This window comes from Schistocerca piceifrons, chromosome X (genome assembly GCF_021461385.2).
Source record: "Schistocerca piceifrons isolate TAMUIC-IGC-003096 chromosome X, iqSchPice1.1, whole genome shotgun sequence".
Classification (NCBI taxonomy): Eukaryota; Metazoa; Arthropoda; class Insecta; order Orthoptera; family Acrididae; genus Schistocerca; species Schistocerca piceifrons.
The window spans coordinates 296,108,374-296,130,625 of NC_060149.1; the positions used below are offsets into that span (position 1 = coordinate 296,108,374).

Here is a 22,252-nt window from a genome sequence, read left to right on the forward strand (position 1 = left end):
TGGAATGTCAATAGTGTATTGCATCGATTCTTTAGTGTAGTGCGTTAATGGGCTGTGTATGAAAACCAGGCCATTTAGTATTATGATAGAAATACTTTGGGAATAGACTGATTAAGTCATCGTTATCTGGAAGATTGTGTCCACGGTGGTGTAAATATCGGACCGCCACCACGACAGAATGTCCAATGGTCGCGCGTCGTTTCCATCCAGATGACGCCTCTACTACTCTGCAAATGTTAAAGCCGCCACCAGCATCGCATGCTTGTCTGCCAGTCCATTTCAAGCCCAAACTTCCCCAAAGCTCAAGTCAGCGATTATTTCAGTTTTCTAGACAAAGAACAGTTTTCATCTTTCTGTTTTATTTTGTTTATTAGCAATTACCAACAATTTAAATCACAACTGGCGGTGGGTGAGTGCAGGATAATCTAACGTCAATTAGGACATTTCCCCTAGCGAAGGATTTCAGACAGTTTTGAACCAATGGGTGAAATATCATTAGTAGCCGGAATCACAGTTAGAGTTACGAAAATGGCAGAAAATTTGGCATATGGTTTTATACACAAGGAGGAAGAAAAGTCATGTTGCCTTACCTGAAACTGGGTGTCTCATTTTACCTGGGTTGTCTCTGATATCTGCCCATCATAAAGTTCTTATTAAAAATGAAATGCAAATTATGCTATTTTCCAAACAAGTGCAGGACATCATAAAGCCCTTACTGTAAACTGTTACGGTAATGTTTGTTTATAATTGTGACATCACATTATTATTGTTAACTGTTTCCAAAGATGGCCTTGCATTTATATGAGGAGCCATAAATACATCGACTAGCATTTCGCTGTAATTTCTAGAGCATGACTTCAGTTACTCAGCTTTCTAGTACTTCGGTACTGTATAGAGGCAAGTTTTATTTGAGGATGAATGTGCGTCTACTTTAGGACCTTAGAGGGGATGCCAAAATGTCGATAGCAAATGTCGTTCATTCTCATTCTTCTAATAATAATAATAAGCAGGCAATTTGAGTGGTTTAGATGGGAAAATTAGGAGCAATTTACACTAAATAGGTTCATCATCTGCCTGATTCTTTTCCTTTTTTGATACAGAAAGACAACTGTGTGAAACTGTATACCTTCAGCTCAGGATCGCTCATTAGTCTCCGAACGCTACGACAGCGACAACGGTGTGACGTTGGAACTTGCTTTAGGCTATCAGTTGAACAATATTTGTTTGTGTTTGACTTAGGTTTACCAGCACATCTTAACGAACATAATTCAGATAATAAAATAATGTTATTTTTCAATAAACGTGCGTATTACAAAACTATTATCTAAGAGATTTCATTTCAGATACTGTAGCTGCACAATGTTTATGACAAATAAAAACTTATCGATATGCTCCACTAGCAAACTCTCACTTTGTCTTTCACTAAAATATTACGAGTTTATTGTGTTGAGTGTTCGAAGACAACGAAACAATAGATTTTTCGTCTGTAAAGGACAATGTACGTACGAGCACTGAGTTCAAGATTCCTATAGTCCACAGGATTTTCTCGAAATATCAACGACATATTGAACAACATATTCACTATGTGCTTTACGGGGCTGCACAGAATGTTGAAAGGTTCCGCTTCTGGTCTCGCAGGTGACGTCAAGATCTTCCACGCAGAACTCTCTCCACGTTTCACCGCATCCGTGGCGCAGGCTCCCGCTTGGCTGGAGATGCAGAGCGCCAGTCCGTTGGCTGCGCCTGTAAAACATATACGAACGTTACTGCCATACAAACGAACAATTCCTAAAGAGATTAGGAGGTTTCGTTAACCTTAATCACATTGGAAATCGAGGTGTATACGAATCACATTGTGCTAAGTAACACATAGCATGTATCACGAGGAAAGGTACAGGCTTTGCGGGGTGACAGTATAGTGATTCTGAGCAAAATGCTTCATATGGACGTAAGTCCTATTCCGAGTGGTTTCCGAGACAGAACACAGTTAATGTCAGTTTTGCAAGTTTTCTAGAATAAGTCGAAAACGGCGGCCTCTCGAGAAAAAGTGTCGCAGTACAAAATTAAATTAAATTAAATAAAATTTCCTACAAAAATGGTAGTATTCATTTTTTTCTCTGGGGTTAATAGTTTCTGCGAAGGGAATAAGAGTATATTGAAAATCTCGCACGATGCGCATGCACTGTAGCTTAGGTAGGTTTTGCAGGCCAGTTTCCCGACTTCATAAACCACAAGTGTTCTGTATCAAATCGTTCGTCTCGTATTCCTCTACATTACTGTGTTACGTTGTATTCAATGTATTGCTTGATACAGAAAATACAGGGTGACAATTACTGAACTATATGATAAATTAGTTACAAACTACAAACACTTTATTCAACATGTGAAGGGCAGTACAGATATTCAGATTTATGTTATAACATGCCTGCCGTCATTGGCGATGATGTGGCAGATACGAATAGCGAAATTCTGCATGACCTGCTGAGGTGTCGGAACATCGATGCTGTCGAAGACCTCCTTAATGGCTGTTGTCACCTCATCAGGAGTTTTGGGGTTATTGTCGTACACCTTGTCTTTAATATAGCCCCACAAAAAGGAGTCGTATGTGTTCAGATCCGGAGAATACGGTGGCCAATCGAGGCCCATACCAGTGGCCTCTGGATACCCCAGAGCCAAAATACGATCCTCAGAGTGCTCCTCCAGGACATTAAACACTCTCCTGCTTCGATGGAGTCGAGCTCTGTCTTGCATGAACCACATCTTGTCGAAATCAGGGTCACTTTGGATAACGGGGCTGAAATTATCTTCCAGAACCTTCACCTACCGTTCGGCAGTCACCGTGCCATCCAGGAATATTGCACCGATTATTCCGTCGTGTCTGGACGTTGCACACCGCACAGTCACCCGTTCGTTGAGAGTGAGGAGACTTATTGATCGCCGAATGCAGGTTCTCAGTCTCCCCCCCCCCCCCCCACACACACACACACTCTGCGCCAATTTTGCTTATTGACGAACGCATCCAAATGAAAGTGCGCTTCGTTGCCAAACCAAACCATGCATGCGCATACTAATTCCCATCATGCCCCGCGGCCAACCGTGCAGTTTGAACGGCCTAACGCAAACCGTTCAGAAGTTATGACAATTTTATTTCATATCGTTCAATAATTGTCACCCTGTGAGTGACAATGTACATTAAAAGAGTTCTATCTCGAAAACCATTCGGAACAGGACATATGTGCAAAATACGTTTCTCCTTCAGAATCACCAATAATATTGCCCGTCACAGCACGTATCATTCTTCCTGACTCACCCTGTATATTGCTACTAATTAAAATTGCATCACCAAAATTAATGGGAATTTTTCTTATTGTGTGTATATAGAATAGGAAGATGAATACAAGAGTAAATTTGTATATGATACGCGGTATACAGAGTGCGAAACTGAGTACACAAAGTTGCTGAACTTGACTTATCACAGATACGGGTAACCTTTCGGTGTTACGTAAAATTTACACCAGAGTTCATCAATCGTAGTAGCTGGGAAGTAGTGTCAGGCAGCCCCATGACCGGTTATTACCAATGGATAAGATAAATGTTCGCTAGTGGGACATCCACTACTGTTACATGTAATGTTAATCATTAAAACATCAGCTACAATTGTACAGTTACTTATTGGCTGGGTTTAGGGACTCAGCCCCATCTTCAGGTGTATTTTGGGATAATGTTATGTTACAGACATATCTTAATGAATTTTATATTTCCACTATATTTCACTAGTTTACATCGTAAATTTAGGTAAGTAATTATTTGAATAAAAACTTTTTAATATAACACATTTCTCCTAGCCTCATACAGATTACTAACCCCATGCAGATAGTCGTGAAAATATGTGCTTATGAATTTATTACGAAAAACATGGAGCGTATGCAATACATAATTGTTGATGCCTTACTATTTTGTCTATTGCATGCGCCCCGTGATTTTCGTTTTAAATTAGCAAGAGTTTTTACAGCTATTAAAAATTCACAAACACAAATTTTCAGGACAGTCTCTGTGGGTTTAGGAATCTGTATGGGACCAGGCGAAGTTATTCTATACTTGTCTGTTTTCAAACATGTTATATTAAGAAGTTTTTATTAAATAATTATTTCATGCTTTTTAGTCTTGCTTGCGTCAAATTTTTCGATCCGTTTCAAACATTTTGATGAGGTTACAACAGAAACATGTGTTAAATTTCAGAATTATTTCAGTTTCTCTTCACATAAGGCAACCAATAAATTGCTTCCTCCAACGATTATCTCACGAGAAGACCTCGTAGGTAGAAATTAAAGAGAATCGAGAACACACGGGAACTTACCAGCAACCGCTCTTACCACTAAATATTCGCTAGTGGAACTGGAAAAAGAGGAAATAGCAGTGGTACACTAAGCATTTTCCGCCACACACCAATTGTGGAATACCGACCAATGAGAGCAGCAATATCGCAGTATCATAAACTGCCATCTCTATAATCCACCATGCTGCCGCTCTCGACTGCCGACAACTGTTTATTGACATTTGTCCATTTTACATGAGGCATAACTAGATCTTATCACAAACAATTAGCATTAGAATATGATTTCTAGATCAGAAATTCTTAGATACAAATTGTAGGTGGCGTTACTCCCATCTGATCTGTGCGGTTGCGCTGAAATGCGAATCATTTGCAAATCCCGCCTTATGTGCCCGTGTTTCAGTATAGCGGCAGAAAGTCGTTTCAGTTTTCAAATAGTAATTGCAGAGGAAAAGACGTTCTTGTTATACAAGATAAACTATGCGAAAAAAAACTATCGAAGAGTAAATAATTTCCGAGGAACAAGTTCTCAGAAATTCGGTATAGAACAGTTGCTATCTTTAGAGTGAAAAAAGTAATCTAAGAAAGAAGGGAATTCAATTGTGCAACAGATTTAGCTTTACAGGGTGTGAAAAATAGTGTGGATACTTGAACATGACAATGTCACGGCCAATTTACACTTGTGTCCAAAAGATAAGCACAATCAAGAAATGGGAGCATAGTTCCCGAACTAGTTACAATAACGGTTATAGAAAAAGGTAAGATTTAACCACAAGACATTTCTTAAAAGTATTAAGATAACAAATAGGGAACTTACGAAACTGTAGTTAAATATTTTCTAAAGTGACAAAATTAAAAAAATAATGTAAAACAACGAGTTGGCGAAATGGAATTTCCAAGTTGTCACACATACTTGGCACTGATGTAAAATGCTCTCTATGGTATTCGATTCCATTTCTAACAAACAAGTGGCTGGGATCTGGAAGTCCGCTTGTTGTAAGCCGATGTGTGAAATACACTATCTGATTAAAAGTATACGGACACCTGTTACAGGACATTAATATGAGATGTGTCCACCTTACGCCTTTATGCACTCCGTCTTCAGGCCACGAGTGGCCTACCGGGACCATCCGACCGCCGAGTCATCCTCAGTGGAGGATGCGGATAGGAGGGGCGTGGGGTCAGCACACCGCTCTCCCGGCCGTTATCATGGTATGCTTGACCGAAGCCGCTACTATTCGGTCGAGTAGCTCCTCAATTGGCACCCCGAAAAATAGCAACAGCGCATGGCGGCCTGGATGGCCACCCATCCAAGTGCCGACCACGCCCGACAGCGCTTAACTTCGATGATCTCACGGGAACTGGTGTATCCACTATGGCAAGGCCGTTGCCCCTTACGCCATTATGACGGCTTGAATTCTGCTGTGGAAACTTTCCATGAGTTGTGTCAATGTCTTTGCGGGAATGGCAGCCATTTTCCCCAAGAGCTGAAAACAGAGAAGGTTAGATGCTGTGGTCTGGAGCGAAACGTACCAAGGTTTCCATTACGTTGAGGTAAGAACTCTGGACAATTGAGCCCATTTCAGAAATGTTATTGTACACAAACCAGTGCTTCACATACGTTGCTTTATGACATTGTGCAGTGTCACACTAATACAATCATCGTCTCCGAACTGTTGCTCTGCTGTGCGCAGCATGCAAAGCTGTAAAATGTTTTCATATCCTTCCGCATTTTAGCATTTTCTTAAAGGCAATAAGGGGACCACACCATACTCACTCAAAAACATCCGCACGCTGCAGCATCACCACTTCCTCCGTACTTCACTGTTGACTCTACACATTCTTCAGGTATTCGCCAAATCCAGCGCTTTCCATCGCATTGCCACAAGGTATAGCGTGATTCATCACTCCAAACCAGCCATCCACTGTGGAGTGCCATCGCTCTTGACACCACCTCAGGCGTCTCTTAGCTTTGACTACAGAAATATCTGACTTATAAGGAGCTATTTTACCACTGAACCGCATTCTTTTTACCTTCCTGCGCACAGTCATTGTGTTAGCTGGAATGCTGGCAGCACTTCGGAGCTCACGACTGATTCCTTCTGCTGATTTCATGCGATTATTTACAACCACTCTTCGTAATGCTCTACGGTCTCTGTCCGGCAGTACTTGAGGTGTGCCTGATCTTGGTTCAGCTGTGGTTATTCCTTCGCGGTTCCACTTCACTCTGACATCACTTACAATCGACCTGGGCAGCTTAACAAGGGTTCAAATGTCTATGATGGATTTGTTCCTCAGATGACGTCCAATGACTAGTCCACGTTCGAGGTCCTTAGCTCTCCAGACCGATCCATTCTCATGATACTGGTTCTGTACTAACAACACAATACTCCCCGCCTCCTTTTATACTAGCGACTCTATCTCTCGTGACATACAGAGGTCTATTCCGCATTATACCGGTGTTTCGATACTTTTGGTAAGATAGTGCATGTATCCACAATGGATCGTGGACATCTTCTGTAGTCTATAGGGTACAGACCTGAAGACGCCCGCTAGCCAGTGCAAGTGGTGTATATTTTATATTTTCTTACTGGAAATTCATCGACCGGAGAAGCACAATGTGGACTGTACGTACTGAACTCCACAGATATGGTACAGTGCATCACCCCTCCACCTATCGATATTGGGCCAACAACGAAGACTTGAAGCTCCCCGCACACATGCTGCTTGGTAACTCCCTACACCAGGAGAGAACCACTTCAAATTGCAGTCTTTCCCTAAAGCTACTTTCCTTCCAAATGAATGCAAGGCGAGAGTCATTACGAGAACTGAACTGACCGTATCTGGTCTGTCCAGTACCAACCTACACGTCTCAACACTACTGTATACTGCTAGACACGGGCAGTCAAGTTCGTCTAAATCCTCCACTCTGCTGGAGAACAAACAACGCGGATCTATTCTGGGAACAGTGTTTTAAGTCACAAATCTCCTACGATACCAACAATGACGGTACATGTCTACATCACTTTTGCCTACCTCCATAAAAAAAACAATGGAAGGAAGGAAAATTGCAGTTTAGCTTCCTTTCGATAGCGAGATTAGTACTGATATAGCACCAACTATTATTACGAAAGGATGGGGAAGGAACTCTACCGTGTCCTTTTCAAAGTAACAATGCCAGTATTTGCCTTTAGCAATTTAAGGAAATAATGAAAACCTGGATCAGGATGGCTGAACACGGATTTGAACCATAGTTCCCCCTAACGTAAGTCCAGTAAGAGACTAAGACTAGTCGCAGATCCCAGGTGACAGAAGTCATTACTGTCGAACTGAGCCACGATCTGTAGCTGCACTCTCTCGATTGCTCACAGGATGGATCATTTCATCCAGTGGAGTGTGCACAGAGTGCACTGCGACTAAACCTACATATAAATTCCGAGAACCACAGTACTGTGCATGGTGGTGGACACATTGCACCAAGATAGGAGGCTATGCCCAATTCCATTTGCATTTGCGGCGAAGAAAACAACTGTCTATTACTCCTAATATGTGGTTTAAAATCATGAATGAAAAGTGTATATATGGAATCGAACTGGAGACGCATGAAGGTTTCAAATATATTAAGTAACAGTAAGACAGAGATTTCGAAACTAGATTTTAGGGGAAAGATGTGGACTCTGACCATAATATTTTGGTTGTGAGCTGCAGATCAAAACCGAAAAAAATTGCAAAAAGGTAGGATGTTAAAGAGATGAGAGCTGTATAAGTTGAAAGAAGCAGATGTTGAGAGAGTTTCAGAGGGAGCATTAGGCAACGATTAAGTGAAACAGTAGTAAGGAACACACTGAAGACAGCAGAAGATAAAACAGGCAAAAAGATAAAATCCAGTAGACATCCTTGGATAGCAAACAAGATATTGAATCTAACTGATGAAAAGAGAGAATATAAAAATACAACAAATGAAGCAGGGAAATGAAACTGCAGACGTTTAAAAATGAAACTGGCAGGAAGTGCAAAATGGTAAAGCAGCTATGATGAGAAATGCAAAGGTGTAGGAGCATGAATAATTAGAGGAAGGATAGATGCAGCCTAAATGAAATTAAAGAAGCTATTGGAGAAAAGAGAAGCATCTGTATAAAAACCAAGATGATTCGCCAGTAAAGAAGGGGAAGCTAGAATGAATGTATAAGAATAATAGGAAAACATAAACTATATTTTACACAGTGAGTTGTGTACCAGGATTAAATACATGAATACTGATAACTGGAAGTAATGCCTCCAAGATGACCTTAAGATGTAAATTACTCCTGATACCTCGCCACGTTCTGGGATTAATTGTTTCGTTTTTCTGTATGGGGCCAATCATGCATTGTCCACCACACGGCTACAAAAAATTACTTAAAGCTATGTAACATCTACATCTACATGATTACACTACAATTCACAATTAAGTGCCTGGCACCACTTTCAAGCTATTTCTCTAAAGCTCCGCTCTCGAGCACCATGCGGGGGAAAAAGGAGTACCTAAATCTTTCTGTGCGAGACTTATTTTCTCTTATTTTATCATGATGATCATTTCTTCCTATGTAGGCGGGCGCCAACAGAACATTTCCACAATCGGAGGGGAAGTTGGTGATTGAAATTTCACGAGAGAATCGTACCGCGACGGAAAACGCCTTTGTTTTAATGATTGCCACCCCAATTCACATATAATGTCCGTGGCATTTTGTTCCCTACTCCTGTATAATACAAAACGAGTTGCCATTCTTTGAACTTTTTCGATGTCCCCCGTCAGTCCCATCTGACGAGGATCCCACACCGCAAAGCAATACTCCAGATGAGGGCGAACAAGCGTGGTGCAAGCAGTCTCTTTAGTAGACCTGTTGCATTTTGTAAGTATTATGCCAATAAATCGCAGTCTTCGGTTTCCTTTCCCCACAACATTATCTACGTGATCGTTACATTTTACATTATTCGTCAATATAATCCCTAAGTATCTAATTGAATTTACATCCTTTGGATTGGTGTAATTTATCATGTAACGAGAATTTGGCGGATTCCCTTTAGTGCTCGTGTGACTGACTTCACACTTTTCGTTGTTTAGAGTCAATTACCTCTTTTCGTAGCATATAGATATCTTGTCTAAATTATTTTGCAATTTGTTTTGAACATCTAATAACTTTACAAGACGATAAATGGTAGTATCATCTGCAAACAATCTAACAGGGCTGCTCAGACCGTCTGCCATGTCATTTATGTAGATCGGGAACAACAGATGGCCTATAATATTTCATTTGGGAACGCCAGATATTACTTCTGTTTTACTCGATGACTTTCCGTCAATTACTACGAATGTGACCTTTCTGACAGGAACCCACGAATCCAGTCGCACAATTGAAGCGATACTCCATAGGCACGCAATTTGATTAGAAGTCACTTGTGATGAACGGTATCAAAAGCTCTCTAGAAATCTAAAAATATGTCGATAGTATTCATTAATTCGTGAAAATAAAGAGCTACTTGTGTTTCACAATAACGATATTTTCTGAATCCGTGCTGTCAATAAATCGTTTTCTTCGAGGTAATTCATAATGTTCCAAAACCCTTCCGTAAATCAACGTTAGTGAAATGGGTTTGTAATTTAGCGGATGACGCTTATTTTCTTTCTTGGTTATCGATGTGACTTGTGCAACTTTCCAAAGGATAGGAAAGATTATTGGTTTTAACATCCCGTTAACGTCATTAGAACTAATCACAATCTCGGATTATGTCAAGGATGGTGGAGGAAATCGGCCGTGCCCTTTCAAAGGAACCAACCCGGAATTTTCTTGGAGTGATTTACGGAAATCACGGAAAACCTAAATCTGGATGGCCGGACGCGTATCTAAATCGTCGTGCCCCCAATTGCGAGTCCAGTTTGCTAACCACTGCTTCACCTCGCTCGGTGCAACTTTCCAGTCTTTATGTGCTTTCCAGTTTTTTATTCGACGAGCGAGCGGTTGAATATGATTGCTATGTTTAGAGTTATTATATCAACATATTCTGAAAGTAACCTGACTGCCTTTCCTTGATTAAGTTATTGAAGCTGCTTTGCTACACCGCGGATATCTGCTTCTAAGTTACTCATGTTGGCAGTTGTTATAGCTTCGAACTGTGGAATGTTTACTACTTCTTCTTTGGTGAAGGAGTTTCGGAGGGCTGTGTTTCGTATTTCTGATTCAGTGGCACTGTCATCAGTGACGTCACCACTGTTACCGCGCAGTGAAGATATTGATTGATAATGGAGCGCTAGACGTCTTGAAGTTGTCCATTGGAAAACAAAAACTGAACCATCAACAAAGGCGACTGGTGGCACTTATTTCTGAAAGCCGTTACTTGCAGTGGATATGCTGAAGCACATTACAAGTGGTATTTATGAAGTGTCTCAAAAACATTGACTTTGGTACTGATTTCGCATCTAATGCTACTCAAACTGTTCAGTAATGGTAGCTACTTTTCTTGGTACAACTTTATTCATTGATCTGTCAGAATTTTGTGACGCAGAAGACATATTAGTTAACAATAGTGCTTTGGTACACGTGGAAATGTGGATATAAATACGTTACAACTTTCATCTGCCTGTATCAATAATAAACTAAGAGTAATTATGGTACAGTGGGTAAAGAAATGTGAAGTAGTTAGTTGCAATCGTATAACATCCACTAATAATAGTTCAGATTGCAGTGGATGTCAGATAGTTACGATTGAAGAAAAAGAAAGTTCTACAGATAAAAATGTTCACCTCCATTTTCTGTAACGCGACCTAGACGCTGTAATATATTTTCGTTCTATAAATGTGTCACATTTCAAAGTTATGGGGTTGCTGAAGCTCTTGAAGTAAGTATAGAAGGAAGGATAACTATCATGTGCCACAGGCAACACACTGAATCAGGGAAGTTAAGGAACATCACGATCAAGTATGATCGAAATCTTATGACTAGTTCGTTTAAGTGTTTAACAACGCTTTCTTGAGGGTGCTTTTTTGATTTTTAAGTGCATATAACGAAAATAGTATCAAAGATATAGAGTAGAAATTTTGTGTGTTGATTGCTCAGAAGTAACAGAAAAGGGAGATATATGTTATCAGGAAAAAGAGAGACTTTCATAGACTTTTAAAAAGACAACAGCAAACCAAAACTTTATTTTGATGTTAAATTTAACTTTATTTGGAACAGTTTTGCACCTAAGGGTCCAGAAAGATCGGTAAGGCTATGGTGTTACAGGACTTTAGATCTCGTTTTGGAACATGGAGACTGAAAAATAGTTTCTATCAGACCTATGTTAGGAGTTTCGGCCACGACGGGCTCTGTTATTTTATTCAGTTACTGGGTGGGTTGTGGGTACGTGTAAGAAAGAAATACCAAGTGACTTCGTGTTTTGATTGCACGTTAAACTTTAAGTCTCCGCTGAAAGTAGCCAGTTCATGAGTAGAACCAAAACCAAGGTTGTGCGTAGTAAAGGTCTGTGACGGTCAAACCCATCTCTCGTTTTAAGCGTAGCTGATATTTAACACTCTTTCATTGTATGTTCCTATGGATGAGTATTTTTCGTCCTGATACAATAACCACAGTCATCCAATATATTTTTTCCCCTTAATACATGAGAATTCAGTTGCAAGCAAAAGAATGTGCTAGTGCTAACTCAATGAGTAGCTTAATTTACGTGATCACATACTTGCAAATTTACTGGATAGGTGAATCTACTATCATTCAATAGGAACTGAGGATGCCTTCAACGTGCTAGTCATTCGTTGGTCATTTACGTCCTTGTCACAACAAACTAATGGTGGAAAATCATAAACCCCGAGTGCTATATCGAATTTGTAAGTTTGCCATTTGTTCCAAAGTATTAATCTCGGAATGTACGAGGGCATGCTGAAAAGTAATGCCCCCGAGATTTTTATGTGAAAACTCTTAAAGCTTTTTAAGGAAAACAAATTATATGAACATCCTACATCTTTATTCTTCATTTATAAATATTTATTTCTCAACGTGACCATCCTCGCGACGAACACGTTCCTCCCAACGAGAGTGTTCAGTTTTTCTCCCAACAAGAGAGTTCAATTTGTTCATACGGTCGCTACAGACTGTTTGACTTTGTTGACGGAGCCACAACCTCGCCTCTGCTTGCACCGCTTCATACCTGTCAAAGTGAAGTCCTCGAGGATGTTTTTTAAGTTTTGGAAACAAATAAAAATCAGATTGGGGCAATTCAGGACGGTTCGGAAGATGATCGATGACAGCAAACTCTAGGCGTCGGATTATTGTAGATATGGCAGCGCTCGTGTGTGGCCTGGCGTTGTCATGCTGAACTGGAGGTTACTTCATGTGTGAATGAACTCTTCGAATTCGATACTCGATTACTGCACGCTGTTTCCCACTCACCGTCATAGTTCCGTTACACACCGTCATGGTACACGCTACAATTAGGAGCCCTCTTGCGGCAGAGGGCTGCAAACATGTAGACATAAAGAATAAAGGTGTAGAATGTTAATAACGTACGTTTTATTTCAAAACCTTTATGACTTTTCACATAAAATTTTTGAAGGCATTGCGTTTTAGTGCACCCTCGTGCACGACTGACTGATCTATGATATAATATCATGCTGACAGTCCTGTTTTGAACAAGCGCTCATGTAAGTTCAACGAACAGAAAGATTAAGTCGTATATAGCATTCTCGCGTCCGACATAACGACTCTGTTGATAGATTTTTGACTGGTAAGAAAAATAATGAATAATCAACTTAACAGTAACATTTTACGAGTCGATGCGCCAAATTTCTGAATGTGGTATGGAACCTAGAAAATCTGCAGAGGGAAAATTAAAGGCTAATATCCGATCTAGTTGGGCATCAGAGAAAGATAGTAAGAATTTCTCGTCAGATGAATATAACGTGATATCAACAGTAGCAGAAAATGGTACAGCGGGAGTGTGATTCATTTATGAATACGAAGGTACAGCAGAGAGTGAACTACAATGAATTGTTCAATGATAGGATTATTCTCATAACAGTCGACAACGTTAACAACAGTACTACAGGTATACATGCTGACGCCACAAGCAGAATATGAAGAGACAGAGTGAGAATATTAGTGTATTAAACGGGGTGCCTCAATAAGTAAGGAAACACACAAATCTAATAATCATGGAGGTTGGGAACACTGCAATAGCGGAAGGAATAAAGACAGAGCTACAGACGAATACGGGTTTGCTAGTACGAATGAGAGATGAGATGAGAGAGGAGAAAGATTCCTTGAGTTGTGCAAGAAATTTCAGTTAGTAGTAGCAATTACACCGTTCAAGAATCACAAGAGGAGGACGTATACCTGAAAAAAGACTGGAGACAGGGGAAGATACCACCTCGATTACATCATGGTAGCACAGAGGTTCTGAAATAATTTAGTGGAAGACATACTGACGAAGCAATATAGATTCAGATCACAATGTAGTAATGATGAGTAGGTTGAAGTCCAAGAGAATCGTCAAGAAGAATCAAAGTGGAATGAAATGAGATAATGAAGTTCTGAAGTTCTCTGATACTGTAGATCCTGCGAAATGAATAACACTGTAGGCAGTTCAGATTTAGAGGAAAGGCCATCTTTAAAACGGGCAATCGCAGAAGTTGCACGGACGAAAATGGGCATAAGGAAGGCCACTGTGATGAAAAACATTGGTAACCGAAGAAATACAACAAAATACGTGACTCTTTGATGAAATTAAAATAAAATATGTCTTTCAAAATTAAACTCACTGTTATACGCAGAGGAGGGAGCAGATGGAAATACTTAAGGATTCAGCGAGAGGGAGAAACTTTCTACCGACGTAGTAGAAGAAGAAATGTGAGTCGATTAAGAAAACATAGTGGATCTAGAGTTTGAGTGAGCTTAGGGAGACTTGCTATCATAGAAGTCAGAAGGCATACATAACGCTGGTTCGCAATTTCTCAAGATATTGGGAGAAGTGAAAACCCAACTATTATTCAACTTGGCGTGTAGAATGTAAAACTGTAGACATGATATCGAACTTTCAGAAAAATAACATCCATACAGTCCCGGGGATAGCAAGGACACATAAATGCAAGCACAATTGCACAATCAGCTTAACTGCTCGTGCATACAAATTGCTGGTAAGAACAATATACAGAAAAATCCAAAAGAAAATTGAGGATCCGTTAGCTGGCGATCAGTTTGGCTTTAGAAAGATAAAGGTACCAGAAAGGCAGTTCTAGGATTACACTTGATAATGGAAGCAAGGGTTTAGAAAAGTCAAAACACTTCTTAGAATTTTTCGACCTATAAAAATGGTTCGACAGTGTAAAATGGTGCAAGATGTTTGTAACGGTCAGAAAAGTTGGTATAAGGTAAAGGAAAAGACAAGTAGTATACAATATGTACAAAATCCAAGAAGGAACAGTAAGAATGGAAGACCAACAAAAATGTGCTCCGATTAAAAAGGGCCTTAGGCCATGATCGGCCTCGTAAACTGACATACGGCTGCGAGGACGGTGTACTGACCACATGCCCTTTCTTATCCACATCCAGTGATTCCTATGGGCCTGTTCGGCCGGAGTTTAGTGTAGTTTAGTTCTTAGATCGTGGTGCAGCCTTTCTCCCCTAATATTCAACAAGCACATAGAAGAAGTAATGACAGAATTAAAAACATATTCAAGAGTGGGATTCAAATTTAGGGTAAAAGAATATCAATGCTTAACTTCACCGATGACATAGCTATCCTCAGTAAATGAGGAGAAGAATTATTGGACTTACTGCATGGCATGAACTGTCTTATGAGCACATAATACGGATTTAGAGTAAGCTATAGAAAGATGGCCGTAATTAAGACTAGCAGAAACAACATAAGCGATAAATTTGAGATCGAAATTGCGGAGCATCAACTCGTCGAAGTGAAGGAACTTCCTGCCTTAGAAGTGAAATTATGCATGTTGGACAACGCAAAGAGGATTTCAGAAGATGATCAGCACAGATAAAGAGGACATTCCTCGCTAAAACAAGTCTGCCAACATTAATCACAGGCCTCAATTTGAGGTAGAAATTTCTGAGTGCGTATCTCCAGAGCATAGTATTATTTAAAAGCTTATCATGGATTGTAGGAAAACAGGAAAAGAAGAAAATCGAAGTGTCTGGGACTTGGTGTTATACTAGGATGTTGAAAATTAGGTGCACTGATAAGGAATGAGGAGGTCTCCGTAGAATCGTCGGGGAAAGAAATTAATGGAAATCATTGACAAGAAGACGGGACAGGGTGATTGGTCATGTGTTAAGACATTAGGGAATCAAGTCCAAGGCGCTATGAGGAGCTGTAGATGGTTAAAACTGTGGGGGAAGACCGAGATTGGAATACCGCCGAAATATAATTGAGGTTGTTGAGTGTAAGTGCTACTCTGAGATGAAGAGGTTGGCAGTGAAGAGGAAGTCTTGGCGGTCTCAAAAATGATTCAAATAGCTCTGAGCACTATGGGACTTAACATCTGTGGTCATCAGTCCCCTAGAACTTAGAACTAATTAAACCGAAAATCATTCAGGAGACTGAGAAAACAAAACAGGGTTCTGCAACAATCTTCTTACATCCATATTCCGAGAGATCATGGGGGGACAGCTGTTACTATATTCTTATGTAGAAGATGAGACTTTCAGATAATTCATCATAGCGGACATCGATTTTTTTCATACCTCTATAACATCTGTAGTAATGATTAAATGGTCTCCTCATAATCATCTGGTGTCACAGAGAGCCCTGTGGATGGTGTAATGTAACACTAGAATCGATTGCAAATAAATACAGCTGAAGGTTTCATCTCTACTAAATAAATGTTCTGTGTTAGGTTACCTGCGGCCTATCAGTTCATGTGGGATTGGATTGAGACCCCTTTCTGCATCTTTAATGAAGGAAGCCACATAAAAGCGTAACGTTCCATCGACAACGAGCGTCATTAGATAAGTAGTAGAATTGAGTTGAAGAACATCAATGGAGGAAATCTGCTGCTTATTCGCAGAAGGAACCTGGTCGTCGTTTGAAATGAGTGATTTTCGGAAATATAGATCTGGATATTACGTCGAGAATTTGTACCACAGTCCTCTCTCGCCTTTTGTGTCTCTTTACCGAGACGCCATTATAAAATGAAATTTAAGTGATGCTAGGACACATAATTCTGGCAATCTATATGCGTGCAGTGATCTGCAGGAAGAAGAATTTAAGTTTACAACACAAGAATTAAAGTTTACACCAGTGTGGAAATTGTACATGTAGATTTAAGATTCAGGTCATGGTTTGGTAAGTACCTATGTTTTCTAGGATAACACATTCCAGATTTTATCATCCATAATAATTAAGCCCAAACATAATTTCCACTGTAACTGTTGCAGCTATTGTTTGAGGCTCCACCTCAGCGCTACCGTGAAGGTGAACAGTCCTAATTCGAAACTTTTCTTCGTTTTGCCCGAGTTTCTGCAGTGACGGTCAGCTAGAGTAAATCCACGATTTAAGGAACTAAACTCTACTGACTATCCCAAAGATGTTCCTCGAAATTAACGCTAAAAATAAGCTACTGCAGATTCTCGTAGGGTGCACAGACAGAAATAGAGAAAATCCTGTTAAGCTTCTGCTGATGCTTCGGGAAACATTCTGAATCTAACAGAGAGCCAGAAATAAAGGCCAACGCAGACTGGGGAACTTCCCGGTTTCTCTGGGCGCTGCTGCGCAGGACGCCGACTGCACGCACGCAGGGGCAGCCGCAACCACACAATACACTCCGCTCGCGGTCACCTCAGTTTCAGTACTCGATGCCTTTTGTCTTAACTACTCAAATTACTTGATAATAATATAATTTAATCCATATTGGAGAGCTGTTCCGAAACAAAAAAACTATGAAACAGAAGAAAATAACTCGTATTGGCACAGGGTGCCTCCTAGGAAAACACGAATCGGAAAAATAATGCAATTTTACTTTCTATTCTACGTATTTACTCCACAAGATATCTTACGGGAAGTAGTACAGGCTAATTCTTGAACCAGTATCGTTTCCCCACCTCCCTGTTCCATGCGCCTCTGTATACGCTCAGCTCTAATTTCTGACTTTCCCGTCCTGGTGATTCAGCGAGACCTCTGTGGGAGGAAGTAACATGTCCGAATGCTCTTGGAGCATACGCTCTCGGAATTGTAACTCCAATCCGTGACGCAAGACGCCACACGTGTAGCGTCCACCAGTCGTGTTTCTTAAGCACAGCTGTAACGTCCTCGCGTTTTCTAAACGGTAACGTGACGAATCTTGGTGCTCTTCATTGAATCTTCCCTATCTTTTCCATTAATCCAACCTGATAAAAGTCCCAGACTGATGTGCGATACAAAGGAATCGATCAATCCGGTGTTTTGTAAGTAATTCTTTCGCGGATGAAATAAATTTCCTTACGATTTTACCAACGAATCTCAGGTACACATCTGCTTTTCTCACAATTAGTTTTATTTGGTAATTCCAATTACGGGCACTCCGGACGAGTATCCCTAGGCATTTTACATTGTTACTATTTCCAGTGCTTTATCACTAACAGTGTAATCGAACGGCGAGGATCTCTTCGCCTGTTTAGGTGCAAAACGTAATATTTTTCCAGGGTCAACCGATAGTCCCTGCATCAGCAATCGATTCTTCGTAGGTCTTCCTGGACTTCGCTACAGTCTTCTGCCGTTCCAGCATCCCTATAGAGATCAATATCCTCCTTGAAAAGCTTCAAGGACATTCCGATGACATCCACTAGGTCATTTACAATAATCATCTAATTTAAAAATACTTTATCTTGTACATGGATAAAGACAGAATCTTTGGGTCAATATTAGCTTACGTTTCGAAACTACGTGGTCCAGTCACATTAATGCGACCACGCGTCAAAAGCCTGAATAACCAGCACCTTTTGCAGCGTGGAACGCTTCTAGACGTGCACTAAGAGAGGCAGTGAGGTTCTGGAAGGTACCGGCTGGGATGTGGAGGCAGTTCCGTGGACAGCTGCGCTACGTTTCTCGCTTTAAGATCCATGATGACAAAAGCCCGATCAAGGTGGTCCCACAGATTCTCTATTGGGTTTAAATCAGAAGAGTTTGTGGCCAGGAAAGTACGGTAAACTCATCTTGGTGCCCTTCGACCCACACACGTTGAAACGTCCCCTTAGAAAACTCAATGAATTACTATGCAGATAAACCTCTTACTTTATTTGATTTTCAAACAGCTGAGCAGAACTGAACGTACTCAGACATTTCGCTCTTTATCTATTCTGATCAACACTAAACTGACACACAATATTTTTAGCGCAACGCAATCTGACTTTCAATAATCCCTACAAAAGAATGGCCCTGACTAACATTAACCTATACCTTTCACAAATCACTTACCTCACCAAAATCTTCGTTACTCGAACTACTGCAATACAGCGAGCGCCACTACTGCCAGATAAATAAACGATTCTAACTACTGAAGGGACTAACTACTGATAGGCGTAGTTAGCTAAATGAAAGATTTTGATAAAGAACAAACAATGTATTTACCTTAATAGTGTTCAAAAGTCATTATATATATATATATATATATATATATATCAGTTCATGACAAGCAGTCTCACAAATTTACTGTCTCTGATGGACACAAGTCCAGATCATCAGCTCTCAAAACTCCGCCATCTCTCTCCCCACATCCAACACTGCTGGCGGCTCACCTCCAACTGTGCAACGCTACGCGCTGTTAACGGCCAACTGCCCAACACTACAATAGCAAATTCCAACAATGCCACCCAGCCACAGACTGCACCCAGCACAATCAGTGATTTTTCTACAGAGCGCTACGTGGCGGTGGCGTTACCAATATAAGAACCTAAACAGCCTACTTACAACGTACACTGCGAGCTTTGTGACATATTGCATTATCGTGCTGGTAGATGCCATCGTGCTGAGGAAAAAACAAACTGCGTTGAGGGGTGGATATGGTCCCCTAGGATAGATGCATACTTGTGTTTATCCACTGTCACTTGCAGTATGAAGATATAACCCAAAGAATGTCACGAAAACATTCCCCGTATCATAACGCTCTCTCCTCTGACCTTAACCCTTACGACGACTGTTGCAGGGCCTTACACACCAATGGCCATCTGTATGATGGAGCATACAACGTGATTCATCTGAAAAGGCCGTCTGTCTCCACTCAGTGGACGTCCAGTTGCGCTACTGGCGTGTAAATACCAGCCTTATTTGCCAATGAACAGCAATCAGCACGGGTGCATGAACCTGGCGTCTGCTGCAGAAGGCCTTACGCAGCACCGTTCGCTGAACGGTCGTTCCGGAGACACTGCTGGTAGCCCCTTGGTTCACCTGTCCGGTTAGTTGCCCAACAGTTGCACGTCTGCTCGCCCGTACACATCTCCGCAACCGTCGTTCACTCCTGTGATTCATGACGTGTGGTACACCACAGCTGCCTCAGCGCCAATTTTGGTTCAAATGGCTCTGAGCACTATGGGACTTAACATCTGAAATCATCAGTCCCCTAGACTTAGAACTACTTAAACCTAACTAACCTAAGGGCATCACACAAATCCATGCCCTAGGCAGGATTCGAACCTGCGACCGAAGCAGCAGCGCTGTTCCGGACTGAAGCGTCTAGAACCGCTCGGCCACAGCGACCGGCTGTCAGTTTTGGATAGTGTCACTTTGCCACACACAATACAGTTGAACCACGGTAGCACGCGAGTAGCTTACATAAATCGCTCCGTTACAGCATTGCGACAACGACTGAACCGTTCTCCGTGGCCTTTCGACACGTATTATACACTAAAGCGCGAAAGAAACTGGTCTAGGCATGCGTATTCAAATAAAGAGATATGTAAACAAACAGAATACGGGGCTGCGGTCGGCAATGCCTATATAAGACAACAAGTGTCAGGCGCAGTTGTTACATCGGTTACTGCTGCTGCAATGGCACGTTATCAAAACTTAAGTGAGTTTGAACGTGGTGTTATAGTCGGCCCACGAGCAATGGGACACAGCCTCTCTGAGGTAGCGATGATGTGGGGATTTTCCCGTGCGACCAGTTCACGAGTGTACCGTGAGTACCAGGAATCCGGTAAAACATCAAATCTCCGACATCTCTGCGGCCGTAAGAAGATCCTGCAAGAACGGGACCAGAGACGTTTGAAGAGAATCGTTCAACGTGACAGAAGTGCGACCCTCCCGCAGGTTCCTGCAGATTTCTATGCTGGGCCATCTACAAGTCTCAGCGTGCGAACCATTCAACGAAACATCATAAATATGGGCTTTCAGAGCCGAAGGCCCATTCGTGTACCATTGATGACTGCACGACACGAAGCTTTACGCCTCGCCTGGACCCGTCAACACCCACAGTGGACTGTTGATGACTAGAAACTTGTTGCCTGGTCCGACGAGTCTCGTTTCAAATTGTATGGAGCGGATGGCCGTGTACGGGTATGGAGACAACATCATGAATCCATGGATCCTGCATGTCAGTAGGGGACTGTTCAAGCTGGTGGATGCTCTGTAATGATGTGATGCCCTACACGATATTAGGCAGGTGTACCATTTTCTTTGGCTCTTCAGTCTGTAGCCTCCACTCCTAGCGCTGCAACGTGCCGTCTGTGAGTGGTTATTGCTCATTGACGTCGAGCATAGGCACTGGTCACATTAATGTGACTAGACCACGTGAAAGTTCCTGACTCATGTGGAATTCGAAAGAGGTCTCCAGGTTGCAGCTAGATCCATCCCTCGTTCCCTCGTTCATTCCTCAATGTGCGCAGAGTCGAGAAGACGACAACACAGCAACGAAAGACGCTTTGCGTCCTCTGCTTCAGCAGATGCAAATCAGTTTAAGCTGCACTGTGTGACTTTCTTTGATAGCGGATCCTCAGGGATGGAGGGGCTTACGGCTCTAGCAATCCACTTATAACCTCCAAGGTCGCTGATTTCGCGGTATGAACCAGAAAACGATGTCAGACAGAAATTGAGTCACCCAGAAAGGAAGCAGGAAACGAATAGAACTTCACAGTTTGAGACTGCAGGTGCTGTTATTTATTTCAGTTATTACATACTCGAGTCAAATTTATAAAGAATTTGGCAGTAAAAGCCCACTTATCCGAATGGCGTTGCACCCTTTCTGGCCTTAATGCTCTCACTGATTCGGTTGAGAGGTTGCCATCAGGCTATTGTATCCTTTATTGAGGCAAGCTGGCCCCAAAATGTTGTACCTTGTCCTTCATATCATGGGTATTAGCAGTGGAACTGAACTGACGTTAGAACTGATCTCACGCGTGTTCTATGGGGGACAGATGTAGCGCTCCTTCTGGCCAGGTAGCACCTTAACGTCACGCAGAGAATTCACAGATGTATGCGCTGTGTGTGGACGAGCGTTTTAATGTTGAAAAATGACGGTACTATCGCATAAGAGGTAACACATGTCAGAGGATGTCTGATGTACCATCGTGCCGTCTAAGTTCAGTCAATCATCACCAGCCGTGACCTGGATTCATATCCGTTGGTTCCCCACACGATGACACCAGGAGTAACACCGCTTTGTGTCTCCCAAACATTGCTAGAATGCAACAGCGATCTTCTCTTGTGGTGGTCAGACTTGTCGTCCGGAACGTTGAAAATGAGTATGCCTGCCCTCACGTTCCCGTACGGTCCTACATCTATTCACTTTCACATTCGAATGCCACACAAATCTGGAGGTCTTGCGATTCATCCAGTCGGCCCAACGATGTCACACAATGAGGCCCTTTTCAGAATTTTGCCACTCGCTGATAGCACTGCCACACACGGGTACGTGCATCTCCGTGTGTTTTACAGTGATCACTCAGCATCTGACACTGTTCACAC

The 22,252-nt window shown here is 41.6% G+C and overlaps 1 protein-coding gene across 1 annotated transcript in view; it reads right to left on the minus strand.

The window, feature by feature from the left end:
* Positions 1 to 728: 728 nt before the first annotated feature.
* Positions 729 to 22,252, minus strand: part of LOC124722320 (innexin shaking-B) — a 407,608-nt gene continuing 386,084 nt past the window's right edge. Inside the window, exon 4 of the mRNA XM_047247498.1 lies at positions 729 to 1,743. The gene's annotated coding sequence lies outside the window, so the exon portion shown is untranslated. The remainder of the gene's footprint in view (positions 1,744 to 22,252) is intronic.